The sequence below is a fragment of the Ovis canadensis genome, chromosome 18 (genome assembly GCF_042477335.2).
Source record: "Ovis canadensis isolate MfBH-ARS-UI-01 breed Bighorn chromosome 18, ARS-UI_OviCan_v2, whole genome shotgun sequence".
Lineage (NCBI taxonomy): Eukaryota > Metazoa > Chordata > Mammalia > Artiodactyla > Bovidae > Ovis > Ovis canadensis.
Genome location: NC_091262.1, coordinates 15,923,963 through 15,949,769, shown reverse-complemented (window position 1 = coordinate 15,949,769; position 25,807 = coordinate 15,923,963). Strand labels below are relative to the sequence as shown.

The following is a 25,807-nucleotide window of genomic DNA, read 5'->3' as shown; positions in this document are numbered from 1 at the left end:
AGGGCAACATAACAGGAAGGAAAAATAGATAAATAATTAAAACCAAGAGATTACAAGCCCAACAGTAACTCCCCCAGCGGAAAAGCAGCACAGACGCCTGCATCCGCCATTGGGAAGTGGGGGCAGGGCAGGGACGCGCGGGAGGCGCGGGCTGCAGAGCTTTGCAAGAATCGGGCAGGAACGCCCCATGCGCAACCAGAATGATCTAACTTGGGCTAGCAAACCAGACTGTGGGATAGCTACCACGCGAAAAGCTCGAACATAAGACACCGCCAGGACCGAGCACAGAACAAAGGATGGAGCGGAAAAGCCGGCTGCAGACCATCCCCTGCCGGGGACAGGCAGCCAGAGCCGTAAGGACTGGAAAGGGGCAATTGCAGACCCGGAGAGACTTTATTTACCTAACTGCAAGCAGGCTTCTTTGCTAAGACTTCTGGGGGTGCTGGACAATCACCATCTGCCTCACAGGGGGTGCCAGCGGTCCACCCAGAAAGCTGGGCAGCAGCGGCAGAAAAGGTGACAAGCCGCGGCGATCGCGCTCGCCAAACTCCTGAGCTACTCGGACCTGGGAAGGGCACAAAGCACAGTCCCAGCCGAATCTGTGCCTCTGAGGGCTGCCTGAGCGCTGAACCTGAGCGGCTTGGACGGGGAAGTGCACGCAGCCTAGGGCCGGCCCCAGATGGTTCCTGGCTGAGCATCGTAGAGCCGGAGCAGTTTGTGCGCCGCGAGAAGGGACAGGTCAAGCGGGGCTGAGACACGGTGTGCACACGACAGTGCTATTTGTTTGCAGCATCCCCCCTCCCCACAGCGCGACTGACTTAGTGAGCCTAAAAAACCAGCAAACAGAAAAAGTTAAACAGAGGGAACCACCTTGGAAGTGATCACACACGGCCCACAACATCAGAGAAGGGCCAGATACATTTTTACTATTTTTAAAATCATTCCTTGTTTTTTGTTTTTTGTTTTCTTTTCTTTTTTTTTCTAACTTTTTTTTAATTGTTAAGTCTTCTATTTCTCCTCTAATTTTTATTTCTATAACCTACTATTACTATTAAAAAAAAAGACTTTTTTTTTTAAGGCAAATACCATATATAGTCTTTGGACGGTTGTTGGTGGTTTCTTGTTTTTCTGTTTTTGTTTCTTTTTTTTTTTGTTGTTGTTGTTGTTTTTTAAATAATTCTTGTTAATTTTTTTCTTTCTTCCTTTTTCCTTCTGCTTCTTTTCTTTAATATTGTATTTTTGAAAATCCAACCTCTACTCTAGATTTTTAATCTTTGCTCTTAGGTTTTTGTTGTCAATTTTGTACATTTAAAAACCCAAACTTCACTACCCAAGTTTACCTGAGAGCGAGATTACTGGCTTGACCACTCTCTCCTCCTTTGGACTCTCCTTTTTCTCCACCAGGTGGCCTCTGTCTCTTTTCTCCCCCATCTCTCCTCTATCCAACTCTGTGAATCGCTGTGTGTTCCAGACGGTGGAGAACACCTAAGGAACTGGTTACTGGCAGGATTTGTCTCTCTCCTTCTCATTCCTCTCTCTTATCCTCCTGGTCACCTCTGTCTACTTCCTCCCTCTTCTCTTCCCCGTATAACTCTGTAAATACCTCTGAGCTGTCCAGACTATAGAGCGCACATAAGGAAGTGACTACTGGCTAGCTTGCTCTATCCTCTTTTGATCTCACCGCATCTCATTCCAGTTACCTCTAACTACCCCCTCCATCTTCTCTTCTCCTTGTAACTCAGTGAACCTCTCTGAGTGTCCCTCAGCGTGGAGAAACTTTTCATCTTTAACCTAGATGTTTTATCATTGGTGCTGTATAGATGGAGAAGTCTAGAGGCTACTGTAAAAATAAAACTGAAAACCAGAAGCAGGAGGCTTAAATCCAAAGCCTGAAAACCTTAGAGAACTCTTGAATTCAGGAAACATTAAGCAATAGGAGCTCATCAAATGCCTTCATACCTACACTGAAACCAAGCTCCATCCAAGGGCCAACAAGTTCCAAAACAAGACATACCACTCAAATTCTCCAGCAACACAGGAACACTCCCCTGAGCTTCAATATACAGGCAGCTCAAATTATCCCAAAACCGTTGATGTCTAATAACCCATTACTGGTCACTCCACTGCACTCCAGAGAGAAGAAACCCAGCTCCACCCACCAGAACTCCAACACAAGCCTCCCTAACCAGGAAACCTTGACAAGCCACTGATAGAACCCCACCCACAGTGAGGAAGCTCCATAATAAAGAGAACTCCACAAATTATCAGAATATAAAAAGGCCACCCCAAACGCAGCAATATAACCAAGATGAAGAGACAGAGGAATACTCAGCAGGTAAAGGAACAGGAGAGTTGCCCACCAAACCAAACAAAAGAGGAAGAAGTAGGGAATCTACCTGAGAAGGAATTCCAAATATTGATAGTGAAAATGATCCAAAATCTTGAAATCAAAATGGAATCACAGATAAATAGCCTAGAGACAAGGATTGAGAAGATGCAAGAAAGGTTTAACAAGGACCTAGAAGAAATAAAAAAGAGTCAAAATATAATGAATAACACAATACATGAGATCAGAAACACTCTGGAGGCAACAAATAGAATAATGGAAGCAGAAGATAGGATTAGTGAAATAGAAGATAGAATGGTAGAAATAAATGAATCAGAGAGGAAACAAGAAAAGTGAATTAAAAGAAATGAGGACAATCTCAGAGACCTCCAGGACAATGTTGAAACGCTCAAACGTTCGAATTATAGGAGTCCCAGAAGAAGAAGACAGAAAGAAAGATCATGAGAAAATCCTTGAGGAGATAATAGTTGAAAACTTCCCTAAATTGGGGAAGGAAATAATCACCCAAATCCAAGAAACACAGAAAGTTCCAAATAGGATAAACGCAAGGCGAAACACCCCAAGACACATATTAATCAAATTAACAAAGATCAAACACAAAGAACAAATATTAAAAGCAGCAAGGGAAAAACAACAAATAACACACAAGGGGATTCCCATAAGGATAACAGCTGATCTTTCAATAGAAACTCTTCAGGCCAGGAGGGAATGGCAAGACATACTTAAAGTGATGAAAGACAATAACCTACAGCCCAGATTACTGTATCCAGCAAGGATCTCATTCAAATACGAAGGAGAAATCAAAAGCTTTACAGACAAGCAAAAGCTGAGAGAATTCAGCACCACCAAACCAGCTCTCCAACAAATTCTAAAGGATATTCTCTAGACAGGAAACACGAAAAGGGTGTATAAACCTGAACCCAAAACAATAAAGTAAATGGTAACGGGATCATACTTATCAATAATTACCTTAAACGTAAATGGGTTGAATGCCCCAACCAAAAGGCAAAGAGTGGCCGAATCGATACAAAAACAAGACCTCTCTATATGCTGCTTACAAGAGACCCACCTCAAAACAAGGGACACATACAGACTGAAAGTGAAGGGCTGGAAAAAGATATACCATGCAAATAGAGACCAAAAGAAAGCAGGAGTGGCAATACTCATATCCGATAAAATAGACTATAAAACAAAGGCTTTGAAAAGAGACAAAGAAGGCCACTACATAATGATCAAAGGATCAATCCAAAAAGAAGATATAACAATTATAAATATATATGCACCCAATATAGGAGCACCGCAATATGTAAGACAAATGCTAACAAGTATGAAAGGGGAAATCAACAATAACACAATAATAGTGGGAGACTTTAATACCCCACTCACACCTATGGACAGATCAACTAAACAGAAAATTAACAAAGAAACGCAAACTTTAAACGATACATTAGATCAGTTAGACCTAATTGATATCTATAGGACATTTCACCCCAAAACAATGAATTTCACCTTTTTTTCAAGTGCTCATGGAACCTTCTCCAGGATAGATCACATCCTGGGCCATAAATCTAAACTTGATAAATTCAAAAAAATCGAAATCATTCCAAGCATCTTTTCTGACCATAATGCATTAAGATTAGATCTCAATTACAGGAGAAAAACTATTAAAAATTCCAACATATGGAGGTTGAACAACACACTTCTGAATAACCAACAAATCACAGAAGAAATCAAAAAAGAAATCAAAATATGCATAGAAACGAATGAAAATGAAAACACAACAACCCAAAACCTGTGGGACACTATAAAAGCAGTGCTAAGAGGAAAGTTCATAGCAATACAGGCATACCTCAAGAAACAAGAAAAAATCCAAATAAATAACCTAACTCTACACCTAAAGCAACTAGAAAAGGAAGAAGTGGAGAACCCCAGAGTTAGTAGAAGGAAAGAAATCTTAAAAATTAGGGCAGAAATAAATGCAAAAGAAACAAAAGAGACCATAGCAAAAATCAACAAAGCCAAAAGCTGGTTCTTTGAAAGGATAAATAAAACTGACAAACCATTAGCCAGACTCATCAAGAAGCAAAGAGAGAAAAATCAAATCAATAAAATTAGAAATGAAAATGGAGAGATCACAACAGACAACACAGAAATACAAAGGATCATAGTAAGAATTAAAGATTTTAAAATTTAAAAAATAAAAAACTAAAAATTAAAAAAAAAATTGGGAAAAAAAAAAGAGACTACTATCAGCAGTTATATGCCAATAAAATGGACAATATGGAAGAAATGGACAAATTCTTAGAAAAGTACAATTTTCCAAAACTGAACCAGGAAGAAACAGAAAATCTTAACAGACCCATCACAAGCCCGGAAATTGAAACTGTAATCAGAAATCTTCCAGAAAACAAAAGCCAAGGTCCAGACGGCTTCACAGCTGAATTCTACCAAAAATTTCGAGAAGAGCTAACACCTATCCTACTCAAACTCTTCCAGAAAATTGCAGAGGAAGGTAAACTTCCAAACTCATTCTATGAGGCCACCATCACCCTAATACCAAAACCTGACAAAGATGCCACAAAAAAAGAAAACTACAGGCCAATATCACTGATGAACATAGATGCAAAAATCCTCAACAAAATTCTAGCAATCAGAATCCAACAACACATTAAAAAGATCATACACCATGACCAAGTGGGCTTTATCCCAGTGATGCAAGGATTCTTCAATATCCGCAAATCAATCAATGTAATTCACAACATTAACAAATTGAAAAATAAAGACCATATGATTATCTCAATAGATGCAGAGAAGGCCTTTGACAAAATTCAACATCCATTTATGATAAAAACTCTCCAGAAAGCAGGAATAGAAGGAACATACCTCAACATAATAAAAGCTATATATGACAAACCCACAGCAAACATTATCCTCAATGGTGAAAAATTGAAAGCATTTCCCCTAAAGTCAGGAACAAGACAAGGGTGTCCACTTTCACAGCTACTATTCAACATAGTTCTGGAAGTTTTGGCCATAGCAATCAGAGCAGAAAAAGAAATAAAAGGAATCCAAATTGGAAAAGAAGAAGTAAAACTCACTATTTGCAGATGACATGATCCTCTACATGGAAAACCCTAAAGACTCCACCAGAAAATTACTAGAGCTCATCAATGAATATAGTAAAGTTGCAGGATATAAAATTAATGCAAAGAAATCCCTTGCATTCCTATACACGAATAATGAGAAAGTAGAAAAAGAAATTAAGGAAACAATTCCATTCACCATTGCAACAAAAAGAATAAAATACTTAGGAATATATCTACCTAAAGAAACTAAAGACCTATATATAGAAAACTATAAAACACTGATGAAAGAAATCAAAGAGGACACTAATAGATGGAGAAATATACCATGTTCATGGATTGGAAGAATCAATATAGTGAAAATGAGTATACTATCCAAAGCAATTTACAAATTCAATGCAATCCCTATCAAGCTACCAACAGTATTTTTCACAGAACTAGAACAAATAATTTCAAGATTTGTATGGAAATACAAAAAAACCTCGAATTGCCAAAGCAATCTTGAGAAATAAGAATGGAACTGGAGGAATCAACTTGCCTGACTTCAGGCTCTACTACAAAGCCACAGTCATTAAACAGTATGGTACTGGCACAAAGACAGACATATAGATCAATGGAACAAAATAGAAAGCCCAGAGATAAATCCACACACCTATGGACACCTCATCTTTGACAAAGGATGCAAGAATATATAATGGAGTAAAGACAATCTCTTTAACAAGTGGTGCTGGGAAAACTGGTCAACCACTTGTAAAAGAATGAAACTAGATCACTTCCTAACACCGTACACAAAAATAAACTCAAAATGGATTAAAGATCTACATGTAAGACCAGAAACTATAAAACTCCTAGAGGAGAACATAGGCAAAACACTCTCCGTCATAAATCACAGCAGGATCCTCTATGATCCACCTCCCAGAATTCTGGAAATAAAAGCAAAAATAAGCAAATGGGATCTAATTAAAATTAAAAGCTTCTGCACAACAAAGGAAAATATAAGCAAGGTGAAAAGACAGCCTTCTGAATGGGAGAAAATAATAGCAAATGAAGCAACTGACAAAGAACTAATCTCGAAAATATATAAGCAACTTATGCAGCTCAATTCCAGAAAAATAAACGACCCAATCAAAAAATGGGCCAAAGAACTAAATAGACATTTCTCCAAAGAAGACATACGGATGGCTAACAAACACATGAAAAGATGCTCAACATCACTCATTATCAGAGAAATGCAAATCAAAACCACAATGTGGTATCACTTCACACCAGTCAGAATGGCTGCGATCCAAAAATCTGCAAGCAATAAATGCTGGAGAGCGTGTGGAGAAAAGGGAACCCTCCTACACTGTTGGTGGGAATGCAAACTAGTACAGCCACTATGGAGAACAGTGTGGAGATTCCTTAAAAAATTGCATATAGAACTACCTTATGACCCAGCAATCCCACCGCTGGGCATACACACCGAGGAAACCAGAATGGAAAGAGACACATGTACCCCAATGTTCATCGCAGCACTGTTTATAATAGCCAGGACATGGAAACAACCTAGATGTCCATCAGCAGATGAATGGATAAGAAAGCTGTGGTACATATACACAATGGAGTATTACTCAGCCGTTAAAAAGAATTCATTTGAATCAGTTCTGATGAGATGGATGAAACTGGAGCCGATTATACAGAGTGAAGTAAGCCAGAAAGAAAAACACCAATACAGTATACTAACACATATATATGAAATTTAGATAGATGGCAATGACGACCCTGTATGCAAGACAGGAAAAAAGACACAGCTGTGTATAACGGACTTTTGGACTCAGAGGGAGAAGGAGAGGGTGGGATGATTTGGGAGAATGGCATTCTAACATGTATACTATCATGTAAGAATTGAATCGCCAGTCTATGTCTGATGCAGGATACAGCATGCTTGGGGCTGGTGCATGGGGATGACCCAAAGAGATGTTATGGGGAGGGAAGTGGGAGGGGGGTTCATGTTTGGGAACACATGTAAGTATTAAAGATTAAAAAAAAAAGAAAGAAAAGCAGCCTATTGTCTTCAAAAGGAGGTAGGAAAAAATATAAAAGGCAAAAAAAAAAAAAAAAAAAAGAGAGAGACAAAAGAGGTAAGGATGGAGCTCTGTCCCAGGAAGGGAATCTTAAAAAGAGAGAAGTTTCCAAACACCAGGAAACACTCTCCCTGCCAAGTCTGTGATGAGCCTTGGAAGCACAGAGGGCAACATAACATGGAGGAAAAAAATGACAATAATTAAAACCCACAGATTACAAGCCCAATGGTAACTCCTCCAGCAGAGAAGCCGTGCAGACGCCTGTACCCGCCACTAGCAAGCAGGGGCTGGGCAGGGAGGTGCAGGCTGCGTTGCTTAAAGTAAGGATCTGGCCTGAATGCCCTGATTGCAATCTGAGCGAACTAAGTTGGGTGAACACACCAGACTGTGGGATAACTACCACGCGAAAAGCCAGCCCTAACCTAAGACACTGCCAGGCCTATGCACAGAACAAAGGACTGAAAAATGATAGCCAGCTGCAGACCATCCCCCTCCAATGACAGGCAGCCAGAGCCGGAAGGGGGCAATCGCAGCCCCAGAGAGACATTATCTACAAAACTGTAAGCAGGCTTCTTTGCTAACTAAGACTTCTTGGGGTTCTGGACGGTCAACATCCACCTGAGAAGGTGTGCTGGTTGTACACCCAGAAAACCGAGCAGCAGGGATGGGGGAGGCAACAAGTTACAGTGACTGCACTTGCCCAACACCTCATCACCTGAGCTGCTTGGACCTGGGAAGGGCACAAAATGCAGGCCCAACCGAGTCTGCACGTCTGAGGACTACCCGAGTGCCTGAACCTGAGTGGCTTAGACCTGGGAGGTGCATGCAGCCCAGGGCCGGCCTCGGACGGTTCCTGGTGAAGCAACCTAGAGCCTGAGCAGTGTGGGCAGGGAGGGTACTTGCGCTGTGAGTGGGGGCGGGCCCAGTGTGGCTGAGTCACTGCGAGCACACTCCAGTGTTATTTGTTTGCAGTGTCCCTCCCTCCCCACAGTGCGACTGAACAAGTTAGCCTAAAAAAAGTGTCCACCACTGCCCTCTTTGTATCAGGGTGGAAATCAAACACTGAAGAGACCAGCAAACAGAAGAAGCTAAAACAGAGGGAACCACCTTGGCAGTGACAGGTGCAATAGATTAAAACCCTGTCATTAGTACCGACTACATAGGAAGGGGCCTATAGATCTTGAGAAATATAAGCCGGACCAAGGAACTATCCAAAAATGAACTGACCCAGCAGTACCTACAATAACACCAGAGAAAGTCCTAGATACATTTTTACTATTTTTACAATCATTCTTTTCTTTTCTTTTTTTAACTTAAAACAAATTTTTTAAGTCCTCTATTACTCCTTTAATTTTCACTTCAATAACCTACTATTACTTTGTAAAAAAAAAGACCCTATTTTTTAAAAAGCAATTTCATATATATATTGTATAATTTTTGTGACTTTGTTTTTTTTCTCTTTCATTTTTTTCTTCTTTTCTATAATATTGTATTTTTGAAATTCCAAACCCTACTCTAGATTTTTAATCTTTGCTTTTTGGTATTTGCTATCAATTTTGTACCTTTAAGAACCCAATCTTCAGTACCCATTTTTACTTGGGAGCGAGATTACTGGCTTGACTGCTGTCTCCGCCTTTGGACTCTCCTTTTTCTCCACCAGGTCGCCTGTGTCTCCTCCCTACCTCCTCTCTTTTTTACCCAACTCTGTGAATTTCTGTGTGTTCCAGAAGGTGGAGAACACTTAGGGACCTGATTATTGGCTGGATCTGTCTCTCTCCTTTTGATTCCCCCTTTTTATCCTCCTGGCCACCTCTGTCACCTCCTCCGTTTTCTCTTCTCTGTATAACTCCGTGAACATCTCTGAGTGGTCCAGTTGTGGAGTGCACATAAGGAAGTGATTACTGGCTAGCTTGTTCTCTCCTCTGTTGATTCCACTTCATCTCATTAGGGTCACCTCTAACTCCCTCCTCCCTCTTCTCTTCTCCATGTAACTCTGTGAACCTCTCTGGGTGTCCCTCATTGTGGAGAAACTTTTCATCTTTAACCTACATGTTTTATCAATGGTGCTGTATAGAAGGAGAAGTCTTGAGACTACTGTAAAAATAAGACTTAAAACCAGAAGCAGGAGGCTTAAGTCCAATCCCTGAGAACACCAGAGAACTCCTGACTCCAGGGAACATTAATTGACAGGAGTTCATCAAACACCTCCATACCTACACTGAAACCAAGCACCACCCAAGGGCCAACAAGTTCCAGAGCAAGACATACCATGCAAATTCTCCAGCAACACAAGATACAGCCCTGAGCTCCAATATACAGGCTGCCCAAAGTTACTCCAAAACCATTGACATCTCATAACTCATTACTGGACATTTCATTGCACTCCAGAGAAAAGAAATCCAGCTCTACCCACCAGAACACTGACACAAGCTTCCCTAACCAAGAAACCTTGACAAGCCACCTGTACAACCCCACCCACAGTGAGGAAACTCCACAATAAAGAGAATCCCACAAACAGCCAGAATACAGAAAGGCCACCACAAACTAAGCAATATAAACAAGATGAAGAGACAGAGGAATACCCAGCAGGTAAAGGAATAGAATAAATGCCCACCAAACCAAACAAAAGAGGAAGAGATAGGGAATCTACCTCATAAAGAATTCCAAATAATGATAGTGAAAATGATCCAAAATCTTGAAATCAAAATGGAATCACAGATAAATAGCCTGGAGAGAAGGGTTGAGAAGTTGCAAGAAAGGTTTAACAAGGACCTAGAAGAAATAAAAAACAGTCAACATATAAAGAATAGTGCAATAAATGAGATCAAAAACACTCTGGAGGCAACAAATAGTAGAACAACAGAGGCAGAAAATAAGATTAGTGAATTAGAAGATAGAATGGTAGAAATAAGTGAATCAGAGAGGAAAAAAGAAAAACGAATTAAAAGAAATGAGGACAATCTCAGAGACCTCCAGGATAGTGTTAAATGCACCAAAGTCGAATCATAGGAGTCCCAGAAGAAGAAGACAAAAAGAAAGACCATGAGAAAATACTTGAGGAGACAGTTGAAAACTTCCCTAAAATGAGGCAGGAAATAATCACCCAAGTACAAGAAACCCAGAGAATCCCAAACAGGATAAACCCATGGTGAAACACCCCAAGACACATATTAATCAAATTAACAAAGATCAAACACAAAGAACAAATACTAAAAGCAGCAAGGGAAAAACAACAAATAACACAGAAGGGGAGTCCCATGAGGATAACAGCTGATCTTTCAATAGAAACTCTTCAAGTCAGGAGGGAATGGCAGGACATACTTAAAGTGATGAAAGAAAATAACCTACAGCCCAGATTACTGTACCCAGCAAGGATCTCATTCAAATATGAAGGAGAAATCAAAAGCTTTACAGACAAGCAAAAGCCGAGAGAATTCAGCATCACCAAACCAAATCTCCAACAAATGCTAAAGGATCTTCTCTAGATAGGAAACACAAAAAGGGTGTATAAACTCGAACCCAAAACAACAATATAAATGGCATTGGGATCATACTTATCGATAATTACCTTAAACATAAATGGTTGAATGCCCCAACCAAAAGACAAAGAATGGCTGAATGGATACAAAAACAACACCCCTATATATGTTGTTTACAAGAGACCCAGCTCAAAACAGGGGACACATAAAGACTCAAAGTGAAGGGCTGGAAAAAGATTTTCCACGCAAATAGAGACCAAAAGAAAGCAGAAGTAGCAATACTCATATCCGATAAAATAGACTTTAAAACAAAGACTGTGAAAAGAGACAAAGAAGGCCACTACATTACGATCAAGGATCAATCCAAGAAGAAGATATAACAATTATAAATATATATGCACCCAATATAGGAGCACTGCAATATGTAAGACAAATGCTAACAAGTATGAAAAGGGAAATTAACAATAACACAGTAATAGTGGGAGAATTTAATACCCTACTCTCACGTATGGATAGATCAACTAAACAGAAAATTAACAAGGAAACACAAACTTCAAGTGATACAATAGACCAGTTAGACCTAACTGATATCTATAGGACATTTCACCCCAAAACAATGATTTTCACCTTTTTCTCAAGCACATACGGAAACTTCTCCAGGGTAGACCACATCCTCGACCATAAATCTAGCCTTGGTAAATTCAAAATAATTGAAATCATTCCAAGCATCTTTTCTGACCACAAGGCACTAAGAGTAGATCTCAATTATAGGAGAAAATCTATTAAAAATTCCAATATACGGAGGCTGAACAACACACTGCTGAATAACCAACATATCACAGAAGAAATTAAAAAAGAAATCAAAATATGCATAGAAATGAATGAAAATGAAAACACAACAACCCAAAACCTGTGGCACACTGTAAAAGCAGTGCTAAGGGGAAAATTCATAGCAATACAGGCATACCTCAAGAAACAAGAAAAAAGTCAAATAAATAAAACCTAACTCTACACCTAAGGAACTAGAAAAGGAAGAAATGAAGAAGGAAAGAAATCTTTAAAATTAGGGCAGAAATAAATGCAAAAGAAACAAAAGAAACCATAGCAAAAATCAACAAAGCCAAAAGCTGGTTCTTTGAAAGGATAAATAAAATTGACAAACCATTAGCCAGACTCATCAAGAAACAAAGGGAGAAAAATCAAATCAATAACATTAGAAATGAAAATGGAGAGATCACAACAGACAACACAGAAATGCAAAGGATCATAAGACACTACTATCAGCAATTAAACGCCAATAAAATGAACAATGTGGAAGAAATGGACAAATTCTTAGAAAAGAACAACTTTCCAAAACTGAACCAGGAAGAAATAGAATATCTTAACAGACCCATCACAAGCCCGGAAATTGAAACTGTAATCAGAAATCTTCCAGAAAACAAAAGCCCAGGTCCAGATGCCTTCACAGTTAAATTCGACCAAAAATTTCGAGAAGAGCTAACACCTATCCTACTCAAACTCTTCCAGAAAATTGCAGAGGAAGGTAAACTTCCCAACTCATTCTATGAGGCCACCATCACCCTAATAACAAAACCTGACAAAGATGCCAAAAAAAAGAAAACTATAGGCCAATATCAATGATGAACATAGATGCAAAAATCCTTAACAAAATTCTAGCAATCAAAATCCAACAACACATTAAAAAGATCATTCATGATGACCAAATGGGCTTTATCCCAGGGATGCAAGGATTCTTCAGTATCCACAAATCAATCAATGTGATTCACCACATTAACAAATTGGAAAAAAAAAAAAAGCCGTATGATTCTCTCAATAGATGCAGAGAAAGCCTTTGACAACATTCAACATCCGTTTATGATAAAAAAAAAAAAAAAACTCCAGAAAGCAGGAATAGAAGGAATATACCTCAACATAATAAAAGCTATATATGACAAACCCGCAGCAAACATTATCCTCAATGGTGAAAAACTGAAAGCGTTTCCCCTAAAGTCAGGAACAAGACAAGGGTGCCCACTTTCACCATTACTATTTAACATAGTTTTGGAAGTTTTTGCCACAGCAATCAGAGCAGAAAAAGAAATAAAAGGAATCCAAATTGGAAAAGAAGAAGTAAAACTCTCACTGTTTGCAGATGACATGATCCTCTACATAGAAAACCCTAAAGACTCCACCAGAAAATTGCTAAAGCTAATCAATGAATATAGTAAAGTTGCAGGATATAAAATCAACACACAGAAGTCCCTCACATTCCTATGCACTAATAATGAGAAAATAGAAAGAGAAATTAAGGAAACAATTCCATTCGCCATTGCAACGAAAAGAATAAAATACTTAGGAATATATCTACCTAAAGAAACTAAAGACCTATATATAGAAAACTATAAAACACTGGTGAAAGATATCAAAGAGGACACTAATAGATGGAGAAATATACCATGTTCATGGATGGGCAGAATCAATATAGTGAAAATGAGTATACTACCCAAAGCAATTTATAGATTCAATGCAATCCCTATCAAGCTACCAACAGTATTTTTCACAGAGCTAGGACAAATAATTTCACAATTTGTATGGAAATACAAGAAACCTCGAATAGCCAAAACAATCTTGAGAAATAAGAATGGAACTGGAGGAATCAACCTGCCTGACTTCAGGCTCTAGTACAAAGCCACAATCATCAAGACAGTATGGTACTGGCACAAAGATAGAAATATAGATCAATGGAACAAAATAGAAAGCCCAGAGATAAACCTATGCACCTATGGACACCTGATCTTTGACGAAGGAGGCAAGAATATACAATAGATTAAAGACAATCTCTTTAACAAGTGTTGCTGGGAAAACTGGTCAACCACTTGAAAAGGAATGAAACTAGAACACTTTCTAACACCATACACAAAAATAAACTCAAAATGGATTAAAGATCTAAATGTAAGACCAGAAACTATAAAACTCCTAGAGGAGAATATAGGCAAAACACTCTCTGACATACATCATGGCAGGATCCTCTATGAACCACCTCCCAGAATATTGGAAATAAAAGCAAAGATAAACAAATGGAACCTAGTTAAACTTAAAGGCTTTTGCACAACAAAGGAAACTATAAGCAAGCTGAAAAAACAGCCTTCGGAATGGGAGAAAATAATAGCAAATGAAGCAACTGACAAACAACTAATCTCAAAAATATACAAGCAACTCGTGCAGCTCAATTCCAGAAAAATAAATGACCCAATCAAAAAATGGGCCAAAGATCTAAATAGACATTTCTCCAAAGAAGACATACATGTGGCTAACAAACACATGAAAAGATGCTCAACATCACTCATTATCAGAGAAATGCAAATCAAACCCACAATAAGGTACCATTTCACACCAGTCAGAATGGCAGCAATCCAAAAGTCTACAAGCAATAAATGCTGGAGAGGGTGTGGAGAAAAGGGAACCCTCTTACGCTGTTGGTGAGAATGCAAACTAGTACAGCCACTATGGAGAACAGTGTGGAGATTCCTTAAAAAACTGGAAATAGAACTGCCTTATGACCCAGCAATGCCACTGCTGGGCATACACACCAAGGAAACCAGAATTGAAAGAGACACGTGTACCCCAATGTTCATTGCATCACTGTTTATAATAGCCAGGACATGGAAGCAACCTAGATGTTTATCAGCAGATGAATGGATAAGAAAGCTGTGGTACGTATACACAATGGAATATTACTCAGCCATTAAAAAGAATACATCTGAATCAGTTCTAATGAGGTGGATGAAACTGGAGCTGATTATACAGAATGAAATAAGCCAGAAAGAAAAACACCAATACAGTATACTAACACATATATAAAGGGCTTCCCTGGTGGCTCAGAGGTTAAAGTGTGTGCCTGCAATGAGGGAGACATGGGTTCAATTCCTGGGTCGAGAAGATCCCCTGGAGAAGGAAATGGCAACCCACTCCAGTATTCTAGCCTGGAGAACTCCATGGACAGAGGAGCCTGGTGGGCTACAATCCACGGGGTCGCAAAGAGTTGGACACGACTGAGTGACTTCACTTTCAACACATATATATGGAGTTTAGAAAGATGGTAATGATAACCCTGTATGCGAGACAGCAAAAGAGACACAGGTGTATAGAACAGTCTTTTGGATTCTGTGGGAGAGCACAAGGGTGGGATGATTTGGGAGAATGGCATTGAAACATGTATAATATCATATATGAAACGAATTGCCAGTCCAGGTTCGATGCATGATACTGGATGCTTGGGGCTGGTGCACTGAGACGACCCAGAGGGATTCTATGGGGAGGGAGCAGGTAAGGGGTTCAGGATTGGGAACACGTGTATACCTGAGATGGGTTCATGTTGATGCATGGCAAAACCAATACAATATTGTAAAGTAATTAACCTCCAATTAAAATAAATAAATTAAAAAAAAGAGCAAAGTAACACGCCTAGGGAAAAAAAGAAGCTTAAGCTATTTTCATAAGATTCTGAGCTCTGAACTTTCAATGATGATCCAGAAAATGGACTTGAGATTCACTATAGACCATTTACTGAAGACATTACTTAAATGTACTGCTACTACCAGAAAGGTCAGCCTATGTCCTGATTAGACTGGAAGCAATCCAGAACGCATTACCTTACCCACATGCAAAGTCATGATGCCACTTACACCCTGAAGTTGTAGCTGATGGACAAGAACGTCTGGGTAGCACTAGAATCAGCTCAAATAATGGAAAATGAAATAATCATTAAGGTGATTTTAGAAGGGAGGTACTGAACCTCTTTTACATTGGACGATAAATAAAAAGAGGAGGTAAAACTGAAACTGGTAAAACAAAAGTTAGATTTCAGCTATGCCTTTGGAATTTCATGCATGTGCTTAGGAGAGAGGAATAGTAGTAGCAGTTTGTCAAACAAGAAAAAAAAAATATCTTGTTAAAGAAGCAGTAATGTTGGAAAATTTAATAAAGTCTAAAAAACATGATAAATACCTCTTTTATACTTTGAGTTTATTGAAAACAATACTATTGGGGAGAATATTTTTAATACAATTTGAATGGAGCAACATGCTTGCATATGTATACATACATTTAAAATATTAATTCTTAATTATTTAACCATTTTTAATTGAAGCATAGTAAATCCACAGTGTTGTGTTAGTTTCAGGTATACAGCAAACTGATTCAGATATATATTTTAATATGAACATTTAATATTTTATATGCATATTATATATATATTTTAGATTCTTTTCCATTTTAGGTGATTACAAATTATTGAATATGGTTTCCTGTGCTAAAAATTGGTCCTTGTTGGTTACCTATTTTATATATAGTGATATGTATCTGTTAATACAAATTAATTTATTCCTCTCCCTCCTTTCCTCTTTGATAATCATAAGTTTGTTTTCTACATATAACTCTTTTTCTATTTTACAAATAGATTTACTTGTATTTTTTGGCATGTAAATATTTGTTATTTTAAAAACAAAGTTTGTTTAAATCAAATCCCTTATTATTATACAGTGAAGGTGATTAATAGATAGGGATTAGATCTGGTAGACAGAATGCCAGAAGAACTAAGGACAAGCAGTTCATTACACTATACAGGAAGCGATGACCAAACCCATCCTTAATAGAAAGAAATCCAAGAAGTCAAAGTGGTTACCTGAGGAGGCTTTACAAATAGCTGAGAAAAGAATGGAAAAGAAAGAAAGGGAGAAAGGGAAAGATACACCCAACTGAATGCAGAGTTCCAGAGAATAGTAAGGAGAAATAAGAAAGCTTTCCTAAGTGAACAGGGCAAAGAAATAGAGGAAAACAATGGAACTGAAAACTCTTCAATAAAATTGGAGATGTCAAAGGAACATTTTAGGCAAAAATGGGCATGATAAAGTACAGAAACGGTAAGGACCTAATGGAAGCGAAAGAAATTAAGAAGTGGCAAGAATACAGAGAACTATACAGAAACAGTCTTAATGACCTAGATAACCATGTCGATGTGGTCACTCATCTAGAACCAGACATCTCAGAGTGTGAAATCAAGTGGACCTTAGGATGAATTACTACGAACAAAGCTAAGGGATGTGATGGAATTCTAGCTGAGCTATTTTAAAGAAGCCTAAAAGATGATGCTGTGAAAGTGCTGCACTCAATATGTCAACATATTTGGAAAATTCAGCAGTGGCCACAGGACTGGAAAAGGTATGGAATCATGGACATTTATTTTATGCCCGGGTTTTATATATATATATATATATATATATATATATATATATATATATATATATATATATATATATATAGTGGGAGTAGACAAATGTTCATGCAAAAGAATTCCACACAATTTATGTGGCCATTCTGCCCTCAAAGAGGGGGAAACTATCTCCCCAGCCCTTAAGTATGTACCTCCTTGCTAAGTGACTTCATTTCAAAGAGCACAACATGAGAAGAGTAAGTAGAAGAATTCTACAGTGGAGAAACCCGACTAACAGGATCTCATCTAGGTGGTGGAGGTCAGCTTCAGAAGGGATGAGTCACATGGATCCTGTGTGCCCTTGATGTGATATGATGGGAAAGGCAATTTACCTCTTTGGTCTTTTTCCCAAGAACCCACAAATGCAGCATAAACATGAGAAAAATATGAGACTAATCCAAACAGAAGGACATTTTACAAACTACCTGACCAGTACTCCTCAAAATGACCAAGGTCATCAAAAACAAGGATGGTCTGAGAACCTGTTATAGCGAAGAGGAGCCAGACGTGATTACTATATGAAATGTGGGATCCTGGATGTGACTGTGGAACAGAAAAGAATTAAAGGTAAAACTAATAAAATCTGAGTGAAGTATAGACTAAAAATGCTTTTAATGCCCAGATAAGCCCAAACTTCTAGAATAAATATTCTTCAAATTACTTTTGAAATGAGAAAAAATATAAAAATAAATGTACAGGGGGAGGGTGGCCTGAGCGGGGGTACCTACAGTGAACTGGCATGTTTGAAAATTCAGACCTCTATATCCTAATACTCTTTTTGGAGACAAAATGAGATGGAATAAATGCTGTCAATAGAGCAATTAAATCAGCACCTTGGTCTCACAGCAACAAGCAACTAGGAAGACATTATTATTATTGTACCCAATAATCACATTTCAGCAAGAAAACAATGCATAGACATGAGCAGAGGAGAAATGCTGTAATTATACACCAGCCTAATTTAAAGTACACTTTTTATGGATGACTCTGAAACCAGGAGGGCTGGATCGTCTCACGACTGTCAGGGAGCCAGATTTTGTGAAGTTTCTGTTGATGTGGTCCCTAGATCACTGATATCACACAAAGCAGCTCAAAATCGGGATACTGTTAAAGGATAATGTAAGAGCTTCTTGCTGTGTTTAAGGAGTAGTAGCCAGTCCTGCCCACACAAGTCCTTTGTTAATTTACTGCAATTGACCAACAACTCGCCTTGAGTATCCTCCCCTTGAGCTCCTGTCACCCATGGCTGGGGATATAAGACACACAAAAGGAAGGTCTTGCCTTCAGGCAATTAGGGTAGCAAGCAGCAAACTAATTTTTCCAAGGTGAAGGTTAGGTGTCCCCTGGAAGTATGTTGGATACTGGGAGCACCTGGAAGGGGTCTCTGACTTTGTGGACTGGTGACATAATCCTGGAGGAGAAGATGACCGAGGACCAAAGTGTGGTGAAGGGGAGATGTTGAGGTGAGAGTGTTGGATGCTGTGATAGAACACGTTGCATAGACACATGCTGGAGGGAAAGAGCCAGGTTGCCAGCCACCCTCTGCTGTGCCAAGGAACAGCAGTTTTCATCATGGAAAACTTCAGCAGGAGAATGAGGTATTCAGTCTTACACTTTAGAACTATGGAAACCATGTGGAAAGTAGTCTGGATGAAGAAGGACTGATGGTAGAAAGAAACCTGATGCAAAATCCAGAAGGACCTGACTCAATGGAGCTGCTCCTGAAAAAAGAAAAAAAGCAATGGGTTTGAGAAGTGGTGGTTTTAATGATGAGGCAAGACATGGACCCAGATCCGAGGGTTGGCACTAGTGTAAGTGCCGGACAGCCTTTACCTTCTGGAAATCGGATGGGTGATGGGCAAGGGGAAGTGACAAGTTTCACAACAGAGATCATCTGGATGCTGCTGGCAGTAGATCCAGAACTTCTGGGGCCAGGGGTGGAGAGGAAGGTGCCCCAAGGACAGAACAGTTAGGGTAAGAATAAAGTGGGAGCAGCGTCCACAGTGAAGGGGTGCCCAAGTGGATGCAGAGGACAAGGCTCCAGCAGAGGCTGCAGCCTGTCCCCAAGGCTGGGAGAGACAGAGGCTAGAACTCTGCTGGGGAGAGAGAAGAGGACTGATGCAGACAAAGCTGGAGGGATTTCTCCTTCTAAGGGCCATGGGAAACCATTAGAAAAATATAAACAGGAGAACTGGTTTTCAGGGTCAAACATGTCCTCTTTCTATCATATGGAGAAATAATGAGAGATAGACAAGATACAAAGGGTTTGTTGGGTGTGGGTGAGAAATGATGATGGCTTGCACTAGGTGGTCTACAGTGGAGATGGAGAGAAGGGGTGTGTGGGGGAGGGGAGGTTTCAGAAGCTCTTCTGGAAGTGGGATGGGAGCCATGGAGGGCTTGAGGAGACAGGCTTCTTGTGCACAGGGCATCGTTCCAGAGGCAGAGAAGCTAGGCCTGGGCAGGCTTGCCTACGAGGATCTTGCATTGGGTTTGGACATTCTGCACTTAGAGGATAATTGGACAGGTCTCATGTAGGGGGTGGAGCCATCCCCATAGCCTGTCTCCCTACACACCAGTATCAGCAGCTGAACAATAGACAGACTGGCCCATCAAACACCTGACGCACTGAATTACAGAATAGGACCCCACCCCGGGTATTCCTTTAAGTGCCTGACACGACAATCTACAGAGTAGGACCCCAGCCAGGGGGCCCCTCTATGTGCCTGAAGGGGCGGAGCTATGGAGAAAGACTGGCCAAAGAGGCTTTCTGATCACCAGCTACAAGAGGCTTGGAAAAAACTCTGATAGGGCCTTAACTCCTGCCCCAGAAGCTGTCCGTGTCCCTGCACACTTCATGCCACCAGGGTTCCTGCAACCTGAGCAGCTGCACAACCATCATGCTCAACTCTCACTGGGGCAGAACTGACACAGGCAAAAAAAAAAAAAAAAAATCTTGGGTCTATGCATACATGGTCGCTTCAGTCCAACTCTATGCAACTCTGTAGACTGTGGCCTGCCAGGCTTCTCTGTCAGGGAAGAGGGGTTCTCCAGGCAAGAATACTGGAGCGTATTGGCCAATACAGGGTGCCATACTCTTCTAGATCACTATATATCCTGCTGCCCTAGCCGCCAACCCCCCTGAGTGCCTGGTGCTGCCAGAACCCCTACAACCCAAGCAGAGGCACCTCCTCCACACCTGGCCCTCACGGGGCAAACCCAAGTCCTCCAAGGCAGCCACAGGAGCAAATCCTAGTGGACAACCCACATGCAGAGGTGGGAATAAAACCACAATTGAAACTCAGGGACAGCGTGACTAAGAAATAAGACCCAAAACCTTCCCACCTGCTGTACAAGCTGCAGATTAAATCCATACCATCAACTAGGCAGACTCTGTGTCTATGGAATATATAAAAGGTCATTGAGAGCTCCCACAAAAGAAAACACACTAATTCTGATAGCTGTGGACATTGGAGGCAAGAATACACAGGAGTAGGACCAGATTAGAATCTGAGCTGCCTCCACAGCAGCAGGTCCAGAGATCTGCATGATGTTGGAGAGTATCCGAGGGAAATGAGATGGACTGTGGCTCCCAGCAAGGGAAAGGACTCTGACAGCAGTGACACAAGAAAAACATTTATTTTTCTTATGTTTTGACTTGTTCTGCAGATTCTTTTGGATTGTTTTCCCTCTCCCCCAACCTTTTTTCCTCTCTGTGTAGTTGTTGGTTTTATTGACACTATGAAATCAAGTTAAGCTTTTTTTTTCTTTCTTTCTCACATGTTTTATTATTGTTATAAACCTCTGCCTCTATGGAGCGCTTTTGCAGGTCTGTGGAATATTCCTTTCTCTCACTCTTTTTAATTTTTAAAACCTATAATTATTTTTTCTACATTTATTCCTTTGTTTGCCTTTCCTACTGTTCTTTTCCCCTTGTGGTTAATCTTTAATGTACATAAATCTTCATCATCTACCTCTATTTAACTTTACATGTTGATTCTTTCTTTCTTTTCTCCTCAACATATTTGTTAGTTTTGTTTTCATTGCTTTATTCCCCAGTTGGCACCTTGCTTTAGTTTTGTTTTCCAGTTTGTGCTTTAGTTAGTTTTGTTCTTAACTGGTAAATATAATTTTTGATTTCCTTTGTTTGCTGGGTCAATCTACTGTGCTTTATTTTTGTTGGACTGTTTTGACTTTTCTCATGGGCATATATACCATTATTTTAATAATTGCTTGCCTGATTTTGTAACTGCCATTTGTCTGGGGTTCATCTTTGATTTCTCATTTTTGGATATTTGTTTTACTCTCCCTTAATGCCATAGCAAACCATTTGTGAAATCTTCATTCCTGACCAGGATCAAGCCCTGAGTCTTTAGAGTGGGAGCACTGACTCCAAGACCTTAGACTACCAGAAAATTAACCCTGATGCTGCTGCTAAGTCGCTTCAGTAGTGTCCGACTTTGTGTGACCCATGCGACCCCATAGATGGAAACCCAACAGGCTCCCCTGTCCCCGGGATTCTCCAGGCAAGAACACTGGAGTGGGTTGCCATTTCCTTCTCCAATGCATGAAAGTGAAAAGTGAAAGTGAAGTCGCTCAGTTGTGTCTGACTCTTAGTGACCTCATGGACTGCAGCCTACCAGGCTCCTGTGTCCATGGGATTTTTCCACGAAAGAGTACTGGAGTGGGTTGCCACTGCCTTCTCTGAATTAACCCTAGAGAGTATCAAATAGTGAGAACTCACATAAAGGAAACCACTTGAATACAAGGCCCAACATCACCCAACCACCAGTAGCACCCTGTGCAGGAAGGCTCATATAAACAACAAACAAAACAAAAATACAAACCTAATCATCAGCAGACAGGATTACCACCTCACTCAGCCTTGCCCATCAGAGGAAAAACAAACAAACAAAAACTCAGCACAAATCTCACCCTATACAAAGCTTACACAAAGCACTGGACCAACCTTAGGAGTGCAGAAACCAAAATGAAGAAAAAAATTCAACCTTCTTCAAGGAAAGAATTCAACTTTCTTTGAAGCCTGGGAAAAGGAGAACTCAAACACTGAGTTTAAACAAAAAAGATAATGAAAAGGCAGAGAACTACTACATAAATGAAGGAACAAAGTAGAAACACAGAAGTCCAAATAAATGAAGAGGAAAAAGAATTCAGAATAATGATAGTAAAGATGACAAAAAACCTTGAAAACAGAATGGAGAAAATGAAAGAATCAATTAACAAAAACCTAGAAAAATTAAAGAATAAACATACAGAGATAACACAATTACTGAAATTAAAAATACTCTAGACTTGATAGCAAAATATCTGAAATAGAACAAATCAGTGAGCTGGAAGATAAAATGGTGGAAATAGCTTCTGAAGAGCAAAATAAAGTAAAAAGAATGAAAAGACCTGAGGATAGTCTCAGAGACCTCTGGGATAATATCAAATGCACCAACATTTGTATTTTAGGAGTCTTAGAAGAAGAGAAAAAGAAAGGCTCTGGGAAAATTTTTGAAGAGATTATACTTGAAAATTCCCCCAACATGGAAAAGGAAATAATCAAGTCCAAGAAGCACAAAGAATCCCATACAGGATAAACCCAAGGAAAAACACATCAAGGCACATACTAATCAAACTAACAAAAACTAAACACAAAGAAAGAATATAAAAGCAGCAAGAGAGAAGCAACAAGTAACATACAAGGGAAACCCCATATGCTTAACAGTTGATATTTCAGCAGAAACTCTGCAGGCCAGAAGGGAATGGCAGGGTATATTTAAAGTACTGAAAAGAAAAAATCTGCAACAAAGATTACTGTACCTGGCAAGAATCTCATTCACAATTGATGGAGAAATCAAAAGCTTTTCAGACAAGCAAAATTTAAGAGAATTCAGTACCACCAACCCAGCTTACAACAAATTTTAAAGGGAATTACATAGTCAAGAAATACAGGAGAAGAAAAACGATCTACAAAATCAACCCCAAATAATTAAGAAAATGCCAATAGGAACATACATATCAATAATTACTTTAAATGTAAATGGACTAAATGTTCCAGCCAAAATATACAGACTGGCTGAATGGATCCAAAAATAAGACCCATATATACTCTTTCTACAAAACACCCACTTTAGACCTCAAGACACATACAAACTGAAAGTGAGAGGATGGAAAGATATATTCCATGCAAATGGGAAGCAAAAGAAAGTTGGAGTAGCAATCCTCCTATTACAAAATAGACTTCAAAATAAAGAAGATTACAAGAGTTAAAGAAGGACACTGCACAATGATCAAGAGATCAATCCAACAGGAAGACATAACAATTGTAAATATCTTTGTATCCAACATAGGAGCATCTCAATACATAAGACAAACACTAACAGACATAAAAGGAGAAATCAACAGTAACACAATGATAATAGGAGACTTTAACACCCCACTCACACCAATGGATAAATCATCAACACAGAAAATTAATAAGGAAACACAAGTCTTAAATGATACATTAGATGAGTTGGATCTCATTGATATCTTCAGACATTCCATTCAATGCAGAAGAATACGCCTTCTTTTCAAGTGCACATGGAACATTCTCCAGGATAGACCACATCTTGGGTCACAAATCAAACCTCAGTAAATTTAAGAAAATTGAAATCATATCAAGCATCTTCTCCAACCACAATGCTATGAGACTAGATATCGATTGCAAGAAAAAAATTGTAAGAAACACAAACACATGGAGATTAAACAACACATTTCTAAATGACCAACAGTCTACTGAAGAAATCAAAAGAGAAATCAAAAAATTTCTAGAAACAAATGATAATGAAAACACAACTCAAAACCTATGAGATGCAGCAAAAGCAGTTCTAAGAGGGAAGTTCATAGCAATACAATCTTACCTCAAGAAACAAGGAAAACAGCTAATAGACAACCTAACTTTACACCTAAAGCAACTGGAAAAAGAAAAACAACAACAACAACAACAAAAATTAGTAGAAGGAAAAAAACCATAAAGATCTAAAGCAGAAATAAATGAAAAAGACATGAGAGAAACAATAGTAAAGATTAATAAAACTAAAAGCTGGCTCTTTCAGAAGATAAACAAAATTGACAAGCCTTTAGCCAGACTCATTAAGAAAAAATAAAGAAGAATCAAATCAACAAAATTAGAAAAATTCAAAAATACAAAAGATTATAAGAGACTATTATGAACAACTATATGGCAATGGAATAGATAACCTGGAAGAATTGGACAGATTCTTAGAAAAGTTCTATCTTCTAAGACTGAACCAGGAAGAAATAGAAATTATAAACAATGCAATTACAAGCACCGAGATTGAAGCTGTGATCAATGATCTCCCCCAAAAACAAAAGTTCAGGACCAGATGGCTTCACAGGAGAATTCTATCAAGCGTTTAGAGAAGAGCTAATGCCTATCTTTCTAAAACTCTTTCAAAAGATTGCAGAGGAAGGAACACTTCCATCTCATTCTATGAGGCCACCATCACCCTGATACCAAAACCAGACAAAGACAACACAAAAAAAGAAAACTACCAGCCAATATCACTGATGAACATAGATGCAAAAATCCTCAACAAATAATTAGCAAACAGAATTCAGCAACACATCAAAAAGCTCATATACCATGATCAAGTTGGGTTTATTCCAGTTATGCAAGGATTCTTTAAGATACACAAATCATTCAATGTGATATACCATATTAACAAATTGAAAGATAAAAACCATATGATAATCCCAATAGATGCAGAAAAAGCCTTTGACAAAATTCAGTACAATTTATGATTCAAAAAATTGGCATAGAAGGAACCTACCTCAACTCAGTAAAGGTCATATATGATAAACCTACAGTAAACATTATTCTCAAGGCTGAAAACTTGAAAGCTTTCCCCCTAAGATCATGAACAAGACAAGGATGTCCACTTTCACCGCTATTATTCAACATAATTTTGTAAGTCTACAGTAATCAGAGTAGAAAAAGAAATAATGGGCATCCAGATCAGAAAAGAAGTAAAGCTCTCACAGTACCATATCAGATGACATGATATTGTACACAGAATACCATAAAGATAGCATCAGAAAATTACTAGAGCTAATCAGTGAATTTAGCAAAGTTTCAGGATACAAAATCAATAAACAGAAATCACTTGAATTTCTATATAATAAGAATGAAAAATCAGAAAGAGAAATTAAGGAATCAATCCCATTCACCATTGCAACAAAAATAATTAAATGTCTAGGAATAAATTTAAGCAGAGAAACGAGTTGTACACAGGAAATTATGACACTAATAAAATAAATCAAAGATGACATAAATGGAGAGATATCACATGTTCCTGGATAGGAAGAATCAATAGTGTTAAAATGACTATACCACCAAATGCAATCTACAGACTCAATGCAATCCCTATCAAATTACCAATGGCATTTTTCACAAAAATAGAATAAAAAATTTTGCAATTCATATGGAGATAAAAAAGACTCCAAAAAGCCAAAGCAGTCTTGAGAAAGAAGAGTTGAGTGAAGGAATCACCCTTTCT

At 38.8% G+C, this 25,807-nt stretch overlaps 1 long non-coding RNA gene across 1 annotated transcript in view; it reads right to left on the bottom strand.

The window, feature by feature from the left end:
* The window catches only part of LOC138423336 (uncharacterized), a 35,919-nt gene that overhangs the window by 7,730 nt on the left and 2,382 nt on the right, over window positions 1-25,807 (bottom strand). The gene's annotated exons all lie outside the window — the stretch shown is intronic.